Source organism: Bos indicus x Bos taurus, chromosome 23, assembly GCF_003369695.1.
Source record: "Bos indicus x Bos taurus breed Angus x Brahman F1 hybrid chromosome 23, Bos_hybrid_MaternalHap_v2.0, whole genome shotgun sequence".
In the NCBI taxonomy this organism is placed as follows: domain Eukaryota; kingdom Metazoa; phylum Chordata; class Mammalia; order Artiodactyla; family Bovidae; genus Bos; species Bos indicus x Bos taurus.
Window position 1 is genome coordinate 30,597,640 of NC_040098.1, and position 12,563 is coordinate 30,610,202.

Below are 12,563 nucleotides of genomic sequence, written 5' to 3' on the forward strand. Positions count from 1 at the left end.
ATTGCTATTCTATGCTGAAATCATAAATGTATTTGTCGATTACATTTATTTCAAACCATTAGATTACTTATAATATACATTCAACTAAAAAACAAATCGTGGAGTCAGAAGATGTAGACGAGTGCTTCACTTGGTCATGCAGGGCTTGTCACAAAACTTCTATGATACCCAGTTTCCATCCACATAAAAAAAAGAAGTAACATCCATTTAAAAGTTTTTAAGGATCAATAAGACATAACATACCAAAAATGTATATGATTAGTAAAGCACAATATAAAACCACTATAATTATTTTCACTCCTATTTGCCTCACTTATAAGGAGTAATAGTAATGATGATGTTAGTCTCAATCCAAAATGGACAAAAGGAGCTGACTTTTGAAATTGATAAATTCTCTTAAGGAGATTTGTTTTGTTTTCCCTTGTTTTGTGCTTCTGAGCAATCATTAATATACATTAATTGCTTATGAGATACTCCAGACCCCAAGGTATTTCATCATTCCTCAACAAATTTCATCATTGCTCTTAAGGGAAATCTAATTAGTTATTATTCACAGCACATATGTGTCTCCTTGTTGGATTATTTTTCACTGGAGGAGACAAAAGTATTCTTATTAACTGTGCTTATGAAGTGGGAATGGTGAGGGGCAGGTGCACCTCCTTCCACACGCATGAAGGTTCACAGTGAGAACTGGGCAGAAGTAGTGGAAGCCTAGGGATGGTTCTGCTCTATTTAGATTTAATAACGAATATTCATTTCTATTTTATAAAATAACACTTTTTTTCCAAATTTTTCTTGGCTGAATCATCAGTACTGAAAAATTTACTCAGCTGAATTAAGGTAAGTGGAGGAGAAATTAAGTTGTCATAGGTAATATTATAAGGTGTTTCTCAAAATCAAAATGATTTTCATACAACCTCTTACTTTCACACCAGTTGATCTCCTCACCATGTCATCTAGAACATCTATTGATCTCTAAACTAATATCTGTTGAAATGGAGATCCTATAAATAAAAATTGCTATACCTTTCTACTCATGTGCTCATGATTAAATATTTATCCCATCAGTTCAATTCAGTTCACTTGCTCAGTTGTGTCCAACTCTTTGTGACCCTCAAGGATTGCAGCACGCCTGGCCTCCCTGTCTATTACCAACTCTAAGAGCTTGCTCAAACTCATGTCCATCGAGTCGGTGATGCCATCCAACCACTTCATCCTCTGTCGTCCTCTTCTCCTCCTGCCTTCAATCTTTCCCAGCATCGGGGTCTTTTCTAATGAGTCCCATAATCTATTTTAGCAAATATTTATTAAGAACCTACTAGTTACTTTAGGGAGAATTCACCTAATAAAATTAATGTGCACCACACAAAAGAAGCAGTAGATTTGTTGTAGGAATAAAAATCATGAACTCATTTTTGAACTATGATGCTGTGAAATGAGATGTAAACCTGTGTGGTATTGATTTAAAGCCCTGTGTTGATGTTGAGTACATTGGTAAAATTGCCTATCTGAAAGTAGAGAAGTAAAGTTGAATTAGTAAAGATATATGGCAGAGTTACCTGTCCAGAGCTAGTAACTGAAGCTAACAAGAATAAAGGATCAATGAAGCAAAGAGAAAAGCAGAAATTGGTTAGAAAACATTGGAGATAACTGGAGGGGAGGAGAAATGAATGAGAAGATGCAGTGAAGAAAAGTGAAGGTAAAGAATGAACTGAAAAGAAGAATAGTAGTGATATAACACCCTGCTTTAGAAGAGAGTATATGCAATGAAAAACATTGCCCCAAAAGATACATGCACCCCAATGTTCATTGCACCACTGTTTGCAGTAGCCAGGACATGGAGGCAATCTGGATGTCCACTGACAGAGGAATGGATGGGAAAGATGTGGTGCATATATACAATGAAATCTTACTCAGCCATTAAAAAGAATGAAATAAGGCCATTTGCAGCAACATGGATGGATCTAGAGAGTCTCATACTGAGTGAAGTTAAGTCAAATAGAGACAGAGAAATATCATATGACATCTCTTGTATCTGGACTCTAAAAAGAAATAATACAGATGAAGTGAAAGTGAAGTCGCTCAGTTGTGTCCAACTCTGCCACCCCATGGACTGTAGGCCACCAGGCTCTTCCATCCATGGGATTTCCCAGGCCAGAATACTGGAGTGGGTTGCCATTTCCTTCTTCAGGGGGTCTTCCCAGCCCAGGGATTGAACCTGGGTCTCCTGCATTGCAGGCAGATGCTTTAACCTCTGGGCCACCAGGGAAGCCCAATTACAAGGTTCATACAAATGAACCTAATTACAAAACAGAAACAGACTCAGACACAGAAAACAAACTCGTGATTGCTCAAGGGAAGGGATAGTTAAGGACTTTGGGAAGGTCAGGTACACACCACTATATTTAAAATGGATAGCCAACAAAAACCTATTGTATAGAACATGGAACTCTGCTCAATGTTATGTGCTAGCTTGGATGGGAGGCGGGTTTGGGGGAGAATGGATACATGTATATGTATGACTGAATCCCTTCGCTGTTCACCTAAAACTATCACAACATTGTTAATCAGCTATTCCCCAAAACAAAATGCATTTGATGTTAAAATTTTTTAATTAAATTAAAAAAATAAAAGGGGTTTTTTTTGGAGCAATTTTTTTTAAAAAAGAGATATTATTGTTACAAATGCCCTACACTCCTAACTTCCAATATCCTGACCCTTAATGATATATTAAGTGTCTTCCAGTCCTTTTTTTTTTTTAATTTCAATTTTAATTTAAAAAAATTATACGTGTGTTCCCCATCCTGAACCCTCCTCCCTCCTCCCTCCCCATACCATCCCTCTGGGTCGTCCCAGTGCACCAGCCCCAAGCATCCAGCATCGTGCATTGAACCTGGACTGGCATCTCGTTTCATACATGACATTTCACATGTTTCAATGCCATTCTCCCAAATCTTCCCACCCTCTCCCTCTCCCACAGAGTCCATAAGCCTGTTCTATACATCAGTGTCTCTTTTGCTGTCTCGTATACAGGGTTATCGTTACCATATTTCTAAATTCCATATATATGCGTTAGTATACTGTATTGGTGTTTGTCCTTCTGGCTTACTTCACTCTGTATAATAGGCTCCAGTTTCATCCACCTCATTAGAACTGATTCAAATGTATTCTTTTTAATGGCTGAGTAATACTCCATTGTGTATATGTACCACAGCTTTCTTATCCATTCATCTGCTGATGGACATCTAGGTTGTTTCCATGTCCTGGCTATTATAAACAGTGCTTCCAGTCCTTTTATTCCTCATTTTATTTAAGACTTGATTTCACTGTTGTACGTACAGAACTAGATGAGACTTGCTTTTTTGAGAAAGAAAGTGGGAGGTTATCTGCAAAAAGAGACACGCATGATGGTGAAGAGAAGGCCCCTGAGAAAGAAAGACCTGGTTATAAATCTTCAGTTCAGTCACTCAGTCACGTCCGACTCTTTGCGACCCCATGAATTGCAGCACGCCAGGCCTCCCTGTCCATAACCAACTCCCAGAGTTCACTCAAACTATGTCCATCGAGTTGGTGATGCCATCCAGCCATCTCATCCTCTGTTGTCCCCTTCTCCTCCTGCCCCCAATCCCTCCCAGCATCAGAGTCTTTTCCAATGAGTCAACTTTTCACATGAGGGGGCCAAAGTACTGGAGTTTCAGCTTTAGCATCAGTCCTTATAAATCTTAGTACTCACTAAAATAAAGTTACAGAATAGGGAATAATGTTGATACAAGTTATATTATTATATTTCCCTCATTCTAGGGTATCCTGTTCTTGAGGTGTAAACACATATTTCAAGTTTTATTGTAATTATATTACAATAATGGGGTAAAAGAAGCAGGCTGATAACAGATTCCTACCTTCCTGTGACTGTTAGAATAATAAGAATGGTTATTGTACCTATCTCCCAGTCAATCAATCAATAAATTAATTAAACATTTTAGAGAAGTACGAGGAATCTCTATATTTGAAAATAACTCCAAGAATCTTTTCTTAAGACAGAATCAGAAATTATTCTGTTTTATTTAATATTAATGACTTTGTTTCTTAATGGGATCTATGTAAAAATAATTATACTTTTAAAAGGTAAAACAAAGTTAATGATTTAAATTCTTCATCTTTTAGCATGCACTGCCATGCTATATTATAGGCACAGAGAAAATTCTTTCAATAAAGAATTACATTAAATTGAGCAAAGTACTCTTTTATACACTCCAGTCATTGATGTAGATTTCTAGGTTTTATCAAACTCTCCACTATAATCCACATTTGGACATTTCACTAGATATTCAAAAATTTATGTAATAATCTATTGTTATCATACATTAAATTTTATATTATTTGTATCACTGAAAAAATGTTTATGTGTTTGATAATAAAACTGTTATCTATATCATTTATATAATCCTGATTTGAATTGATATTGAAGTTTCTGAATATACCCATATGATTTCTACTATATTGATTATTCTACTTTCAGAATTGCTATTAAGAAAAAAGAAAAAGAATGATCAATGACAGCCATTTGGTGGATTTATACTCCTTGGATTCACAGGCCAGCCTCAGATGGAGATGATTATTTCTTGGGTTGTTTTTTTCTTCTACATCATTGCCCTGATTGGAAACATGGCCATCATCCTGCTATCTTTTCTCGATGACCATCTCCAAACTCCCATGTACTTCTTCCTTAGAAGCTTGGCCATTTTGGATCTCTGTTATACCACAAACATAGTCCCTCAGATGTTGGTCAATATCTGGGGCAAAGACAAGAGAATTACCTTTGTAATTTCCAACTTTCCAACTTTTCACTGATATGGTTCTCTGCTCAGTTGAATGTATCCTTCTGGCTGTGATGTCTTATGACAGGTTCAATGCTGTCTGCAAGCCTCTGCACTATATGACCATAATGAACTCCCAACTTTGCCAGGGCCTTGTAGGCACTGCGTGGGTGGTTGGTGTTATTAATTGCATGATACTTTCCCCCTATGCCATGAGTCTTCCTCGATGTGGAAATCACCACCTGGATCACTTCTTTTGTGAAATGTCTGCAATGATCAAGATTGCATGTGTGGACACGACAGCCATGGAGGTAACCACATTTGCCATGTGCCTGATTATAGTTCTTGCTCCTCTTCTTCTCATTCTGGTTTCTTATGGCTTCATTACTGTAGCTGTGCTCAAGATCAAATCTGCAACGGGAAGGCAAAAAGCATTTGGGACCTGTTCCTCCCATCTCATTGTGGTATCCATCTTCTATGGAACTGTTATCTACATGTACATCCAGCCAGGAAACAGTCCAAATCAAAATGAGGGTAAACTTCTCAGTATCTTTTATTCCATTGTTACTCCCAGCATGAACCCACTGATCTATACTCTAAAGAATAAGAAGTTCAAGGGGGCCATAAAGAGACTGATTGGGAAAAAGAAAGTTCTGTGGAAACAATAGGACACTGATTTTTCCTTCCAGAAGTTTCTATTATGGAAATGTGTCCTTTACAACCTTTATATGTCGACTATTAATGTTGCATCATCACCTGAGATAAAGTACATGAAAGTGAAGTCACTCAGTTTGTCTGAATCTTTGCAACCCCATGGATGGCAGCCTGTCAGGCTCCTCTGTCCATGGTATTCTCAGGCAAGAATACTGGATTGGGTTGCCATTTTTTTCTCTGGGGAATCTTCCTGACCCAGGGATACAACCCAGGTCTCCAGCACTGCAGGCAGACTCTTTACCGTCTGAGCTACCAGGGAAGTCACTTCTCACCTGAGAGAAGTACTCATGAAATATACAAAAAATTATTATCAAATTTAATGCATTATTTTTTTATTTTTATTTATTTATTTTATAATTTTATTTTATTTTTTAACTTTACAATATTGTATTGGTTTTGCCATATATCAACAAGAATCCATCACAGGTATACAGGTGTTCCCCATCCTGAACCCTCCTCCCTCCCTGTGCCATCCCTCTGGGTCGTCCCAGTGCACCAGCCCCAAGCATCCAGCATCGTGCATTGAACCTGGACTGGCATCTCGTTTCATACATGACATTTCACATGTTTCAATGCCATTCTCCCAAATCTTCCCACCCTCTCCCTCTCCCACAGAGTCCATAAGCCTGTTCTATACATCAGTGTCTCTTTTGCTGTCTCGTATACAGGGTTATCGTTACCATATTTCTAAATTCCATATATATGCGTTAGTATACTGTATTGGTGTTTGTCCTTCTGGCTTACTTCACTCTGTATAATAGGCTCCAGTTTCATCCACCTCATTAGAACTGATTCAAATGTATTCTTTTTAATGGCTGAGTAATACTCCATTGTGTATATGTACCACAGCTTTCTTATCCATTCATCTGCTGATGGACATCTAGGTTGTTTCCATGTCCTGGCTATTATAAACAGTGCTTCCAGTCCTTTTATTCCTCATTTTATTTAAGACTTGATTTCACTGTTGTACGTACAGAACTAGATGAGACTTGCTTTTTTGAGAAAGAAAGTGGGAGGTTATCTGCAAAAAGAGACACGCATGATGGTGAAGAGAAGGCCCCTGAGAAAGAAAGACCTGGTTATAAATCTTCAGTTCAGTTCAGTTCAGTTCAGTCACTCAGTCATGTCCGACTCTTTGCGACCCCATGAATTGCAGCACGCCAGGCCTCCCTGTCCATAACCAGCTCCCAGAGTTCACTCAAACTATGTCCATCGAGTTGGTGATGCCATCCAGCCATCTCATCCTCTGTTGTCCCCTTCTCCTCCTGCCCCCAGTCCCTCCCAGCATCAGAGTCTTTTCCAATGAGTCAACTTTTCACATGAGGGGGCCAAAGTACTGGAGTTTCAGCTTTAGCATCAGTCCTTATAAATCTTAGTACTCACTAAAATAAAGTTACAGAATAGGGAATAATGTTGATACAAGTTATATTATTATATTTCCCTCATTCTAGGGTATCCTGTTCTTGAGGTGTAAACACATATTTCAAGTTTTATTGTAATTATATTACAATAATGGGGTAAAAGAAGCAGGCTGATAACAGATTCCTACCTTCCTGTGACTGTTAGAATAATAAGAATGGTTATTGTACCTATCTCCCAGTCAATCAATCAATAAATTAATTAAACATTTTAGAGAAGTACGAGGAATCTCTATATTTGAAAATAACTCCAAGAATCTTTTCTTAAGACAGAATCAGAAATTATTCTGTTTTATTTAATATTAATGACTTTGTTTCTTAATGGGATCTATGTAAAAATAATTATACTTTTAAAAGGTAAAACAAAGTTAATGATTTAAATTCTTCATCTTTTAGCATGCACTGCCATGCTATATTATAGGCACAGAGAAAATTCTTTCAATAAAGAATTACATTAAATTGAGCAAAGTACTCTTTTATACACTCCAGTCATTGATGTAGATTTCTAGGTTTTATCAAACTCTCCACTATAATCCACATTTGGACATTTCACTAGATATTCAAAAATTTATGTAATAATCTATTGTTATCATACATTAAATTTTATATTATTTGTATCACTGAAAAAATGTTTATGTGTTTGATAATAAAACTGTTATCTATATCATTTATATAATCCTGATTTGAATTGATATTGAAGTTTCTGAATATACCCATATGATTTCTACTATATTGATTATTCTACTTTCAGAATTGCTATTAAGAAAAAGAAAAAGAATGATCAATGACAGCCATTTGGTGGATTTATACTCCTTGGATTCACAGGCCAGCCTCAGATGGAGATGATTATTTCTTGGGTTGTTTTTTTCTTCTACATCATTGCCCTGATTGGAAACATGGCCATCATCCTGCTATCTTTTCTCGATGACCATCTCCAAACTCCCATGTACTTCTTCCTTAGAAGCTTGGCCATTTTGGATCTCTGTTATACCACAAACATAGTCCCTCAGATGTTGGTCAATATCTGGGGCAAAGACAAGAGAATTACCTTTGTAATTTCCAACTTTCCAACTTTTCACTGATATGGTTCTCTGCTCAGTTGAATGTATCCTTCTGGCTGTGATGTCTTATGACAGGTTCAATGCTGTCTGCAAGCCTCTGCACTATATGACCATAATGAACTCCCAACTTTGCCAGGGCCTTGTAGGCACTGCGTGGGTGGTTGGTGTTATTAATTGCATGATACTTTCCCCCTATGCCATGAGTCTTCCTCGATGTGGAAATCACCACCTGGATCACTTCTTTTGTGAAATGTCTGCAATGATCAAGATTGCATGTGTGGACACGACAGCCATGGAGGTAACCACATTTGCCATGTGCCTGATTATAGTTCTTGCTCCTCTTCTTCTCATTCTGGTTTCTTATGGCTTCATTACTGTAGCTGTGCTCAAGATCAAATCTGCAACGGGAAGGCAAAAAGCATTTGGGACCTGTTCCTCCCATCTCATTGTGGTATCCATCTTCTATGGAACTGTTATCTACATGTACATCCAGCCAGGAAACAGTCCAAATCAAAATGAGGGTAAACTTCTCAGTATCTTTTATTCCATTGTTACTCCCAGCATGAACCCACTGATCTATACTCTAAAGAATAAGAAGTTCAAGGGGGCCATAAAGAGACTGATTGGGAAAAAGAAAGTTCTGTGGAAACAATAGGACACTGATTTTTCCTTCCAGAAGTTTCTATTATGGAAATGTGTCCTTTACAACCTTTATATGTCGACTATTAATGTTGCATCATCACCTGAGATAAAGTACATGAAAGTGAAGTCACTCAGTTTGTCTGAATCTTTGCAACCCCATGGATGGCAGCCTGTCAGGCTCCTCTGTCCATGGTATTCTCAGGCAAGAATACTGGATTGGGTTGCCATTTTTTTCTCTGGGGAATCTTCCTGACCCAGGGATACAACCCAGGTCTCCAGCACTGCAGGCAGACTCTTTACCGTCTGAGCTACCAGGGAAGTCACTTCTCACCTGAGAGAAGTACTCATGAAATATACAAAAAATTATTATCAAATATAATGCATTATTTTTTTATTTTTATTTATTTATTTTATAATTTTATTTTATTTTTTAACTTTACAATATTGTATTGGTTTTGCCATATATCAACAAGAATCCACCACAGGTATACAGGTGTTCCCCATCCTGAACCCTCCTCCCTCCCTGTGCCATCCCTCTGGGTCGTCCCAGTGCACCAGCCCCAAGCATCCAGTATCGTGCATTGAACCTGGACTGGTGACTCGTTTCATATATGATATCAGTGTCTCTGATGTATAGAAAAATTTCTTTCCTTTGACATTTTCCTCTACCCATATAATTACTCCAAAAAGTAATTGTGAGCACAAATGAAAGACATTTTATGTCACACACAAGTAACTATCTTTAAGTTATCAATACTAATGCTTTTGCTGTCTCGTATACAGGGTTATTGTTACCATCTTTCTAAATCCATATATATTATCAAATATAATGCATTATTGAATAGCTAACATATTATGATACATGTACAAAAAAACATATTTAAAATAAGTTTTAAACTGAGACACCAAAACTAAAAATAATTTACAATATGCACTGATTCTTTTAGATTATACATGTCCAAATTTTACTTGTATTCCTCAGTTAACTGTAATATTTTCCTTTAATTATGCTAACTAGATATTCTCATAATTTTAAGGGGTTAAAATCAGCTCTTTACTGACAGAAGTAAAACCCCTATTAACCAAGAAGACCAAGAGTTCTAGTTATCAATCATCTTCATAGTGATGCAATGTTAATTGACCACATCAAAAATTTCTTTCCTTTGACATTTTCCTCTACCCATATAATTACTCCAAAAAGTAATTGTGAGCACAAATGAAGGACATTTTATGTCACACACGAGTAACCATCTTTAAGATATCAATACTAATGCTTTTATTTTTTCCACTGATTTTCCAAATTTCTTATTTTAGAGGTCAGCATGGGGGTATTTGAAATGGGTGAATTTAACTCAATGACTATTATATCTACTACTGTAGGCAGGAATCCCTTAGGAGAAATGGAGTAGCCATAATGGTCAACAAAAGAGTCCAAAATGCAGTACTTGGATGCAATCTCAAAAATGACAGAATGATCTCTGTTCATTTCCAAGGCAAACCATTCAATGTCACAGTAATCCAAGTCTATGCCCCAACCAGTAATGCTGAAAAAGCTGAAGTTGAACGGTTCTATGAAGACCTACAAGACCTTTTAGAACTAACGCCCCCCAAAAGATGTCCTTTTCATTATAGGGGACTGAAATGCAAAAGTAGGAAGTCAAGAAACACCTGGGGTAACAGGCAAATTTGGTCTTGGAATACGGAATGAAGCAGGGCGAAGGCTAATAGAGTTTTGCCAAGAGAACACACTGGTCATAGCAAACACCCTCTTCCAACAATACAAGAGAGGACTCGACACGTGAACATCACCAGATGGTCAACACCAAAATCCGATTGATTGTATTCTTTGCCAAAGATGGAGAAGCTCTATACAGTCAGCAAAAACAAGACTGGGGCTGACTGTGGCTCAGATCATGAACTCCTTATTGCCAAATACAGACTTAAATTGAAGAAAGTAGGGAAACCCACTAGACCATTCAGATATGACCTAAATCAAATTCCTTATGATTATACAGTGGAAGTGAGAAATAGATTTAAGGGCCTAGATCTGATATAGTGCGTGATGAACTATGGACAGAGGTTCGTGATATTGTACAGGAGACAGGGATCAAGACTATCCCCATGGAAAAGAAATGCAAATAAGCAAAATGGCTGTCTGGGAAGGCCTTACAAATAGCTGTGAAAAGAAGAGAAGCAAAAAGCAAAGGAGAAAAGGAAAGATATAAGCATCTGAATGCAGAGTTCCAAAGAATAGCCAGGAGAGATAAGAAAGCCTTCCTCAGCAATCAATGCAAAGAAATAGAGGAAAATAACAGAATGGGAAAGATTAGAGATCTCTTCAAGAGAATTAGAGATACCAAGGGAATATTTCATGCAAAGATGGGCTCGATAAAGGACAGAAATGGTAGGGACCTAGCAGAAGCAGAAGATATTAAGAAGAGGTGACAAGAATACACAGAAGAACTGTACAAAAACGATCTTTACGACCAAGACAATCACGATGGTGTGATCACACACCTAGAGCCAGACATCCTGGAATGTGAAGTCAAGTGGGCCTTAGAAAGCATCACTATGAACAAAACTAGTGGAGGTGATGGAATTCCAGTGGAGCTATTTCAAATCCAGGAAGATGATGCTGTGAAAGTGCTGCACTTGATATGCCAGCAAATTTGGAAAACTCAGCAGTGGACACCGGACTGGAAAAGGTCAGTTTTGATTCCAATACCAAAGAACAGCAATGCCAAAGAATGTGCAAACTACTGCACAATTGTACTCATCTCACATGCTAGTAAAGTAATGCTCAAAGTTCTCCAATCCAGGCTTTAGCAGTACGTGAACCGTTAAGTTCCTGATGTTCAAACTGGTTTTAGAAAAGGCAGGGTAACCAGAGATCAAATTGCCAACATCCGCTGGACCATCGAAAAACCAAGAGAGTTCCAGAAAAACATCTATTTCTGCTTTATTTATTATGCCAAAGCCTTTGACTGTGTGGATCACAATAAACTGTGGAAAATTCTGAAAGAGATGGGAATCCAAGACCACCTGACCTATCTCTTGAGAAATCTGTATGCAGGTCAGGAAGCAACAGTTAGAACTGGACATGGAACAACAGACTGGTTCCAAATAGGAAAAGGAGTATGTCAAGGCTGTATATTGTCACCCTGTTTATTTAACTTATATGCAGAGCACATCATGATAAATGCTGGACTGGAAGAAGCACAAGCTGGAATCAAGATTGCCGGGAGAAATATCAATAACCTCAGATATGCAGATGACACCACCCTTATGGCAGAAAGTGAAGAGGAACTAAAAAGCAACTTGATGAAAGTGAAAGAGGAGAATGAAAAAGTTGGGTTAAAGCTCAACATTCAAAAAACTAAGATCATGGCATCTGGTCCCATCACTTCATGGGAAATAGATGGGGAAACAGTGGAACAGTGTCAGACTTTATTTTTCTGGGCTCCAAAATCACTGCAGATGGTGATTGCAGCCATGAAATTAAAAGACGCTTACTCCTTGGATAAAAGTTATCACCAACCTTGATAGCATATTGAAAAGCAGAGACCTTACTTTGCTGACAAAGGTTCATCTAGTCAAGGCTATGGTTTTTCCAGTGGTCATGTATGGATGTGAAAGTTGTACTGTGAAGAAGGCTGAGTGCCGAAGAATTGATGCTTTTGAAGTGTGGTGTTGGAGAAGACTCTTGAGAGTCCCTTGGACTGCAAGGAGATCCAACCAGTCCATTCTGAAGGAGATAAGCCCTGGAATTTCTTTGCAGGGAATGATGCTAGAGCTGAAACTCCAGTAGTTTGGCCACCTCATGTGAAGAGTTGACTCATTGGGAAAGACTCTGATGCTGGGAGGGATTGGGAGCAGGAGGAGAAGGGGACATCCGAGGATGAGAAGGCTGG

The 12,563-nt window shown here is 38.0% G+C and overlaps 1 non-coding gene and 2 pseudogenes across 1 annotated transcript; 2 read left to right on the plus strand and 1 right to left on the minus strand.

The window, feature by feature from the left end:
- The first annotated feature begins 670 nt into the window (after window positions 1-670).
- LOC113881480 lies at window positions 671-5,485 on the plus strand (annotated as a pseudogene).
- On the minus strand, window positions 2,198-2,269 carry TRNAC-GCA. The gene has a single exon. It is a non-coding gene; the product is annotated as a tRNA-Cys (tRNA).
- Window positions 5,486-6,573: 1,088 nt separating the features above from the next.
- Window positions 6,574-8,665, plus strand: LOC113881481 (annotated as a pseudogene).
- Window positions 8,666-12,563: the final 3,898 nt, after the last annotated feature.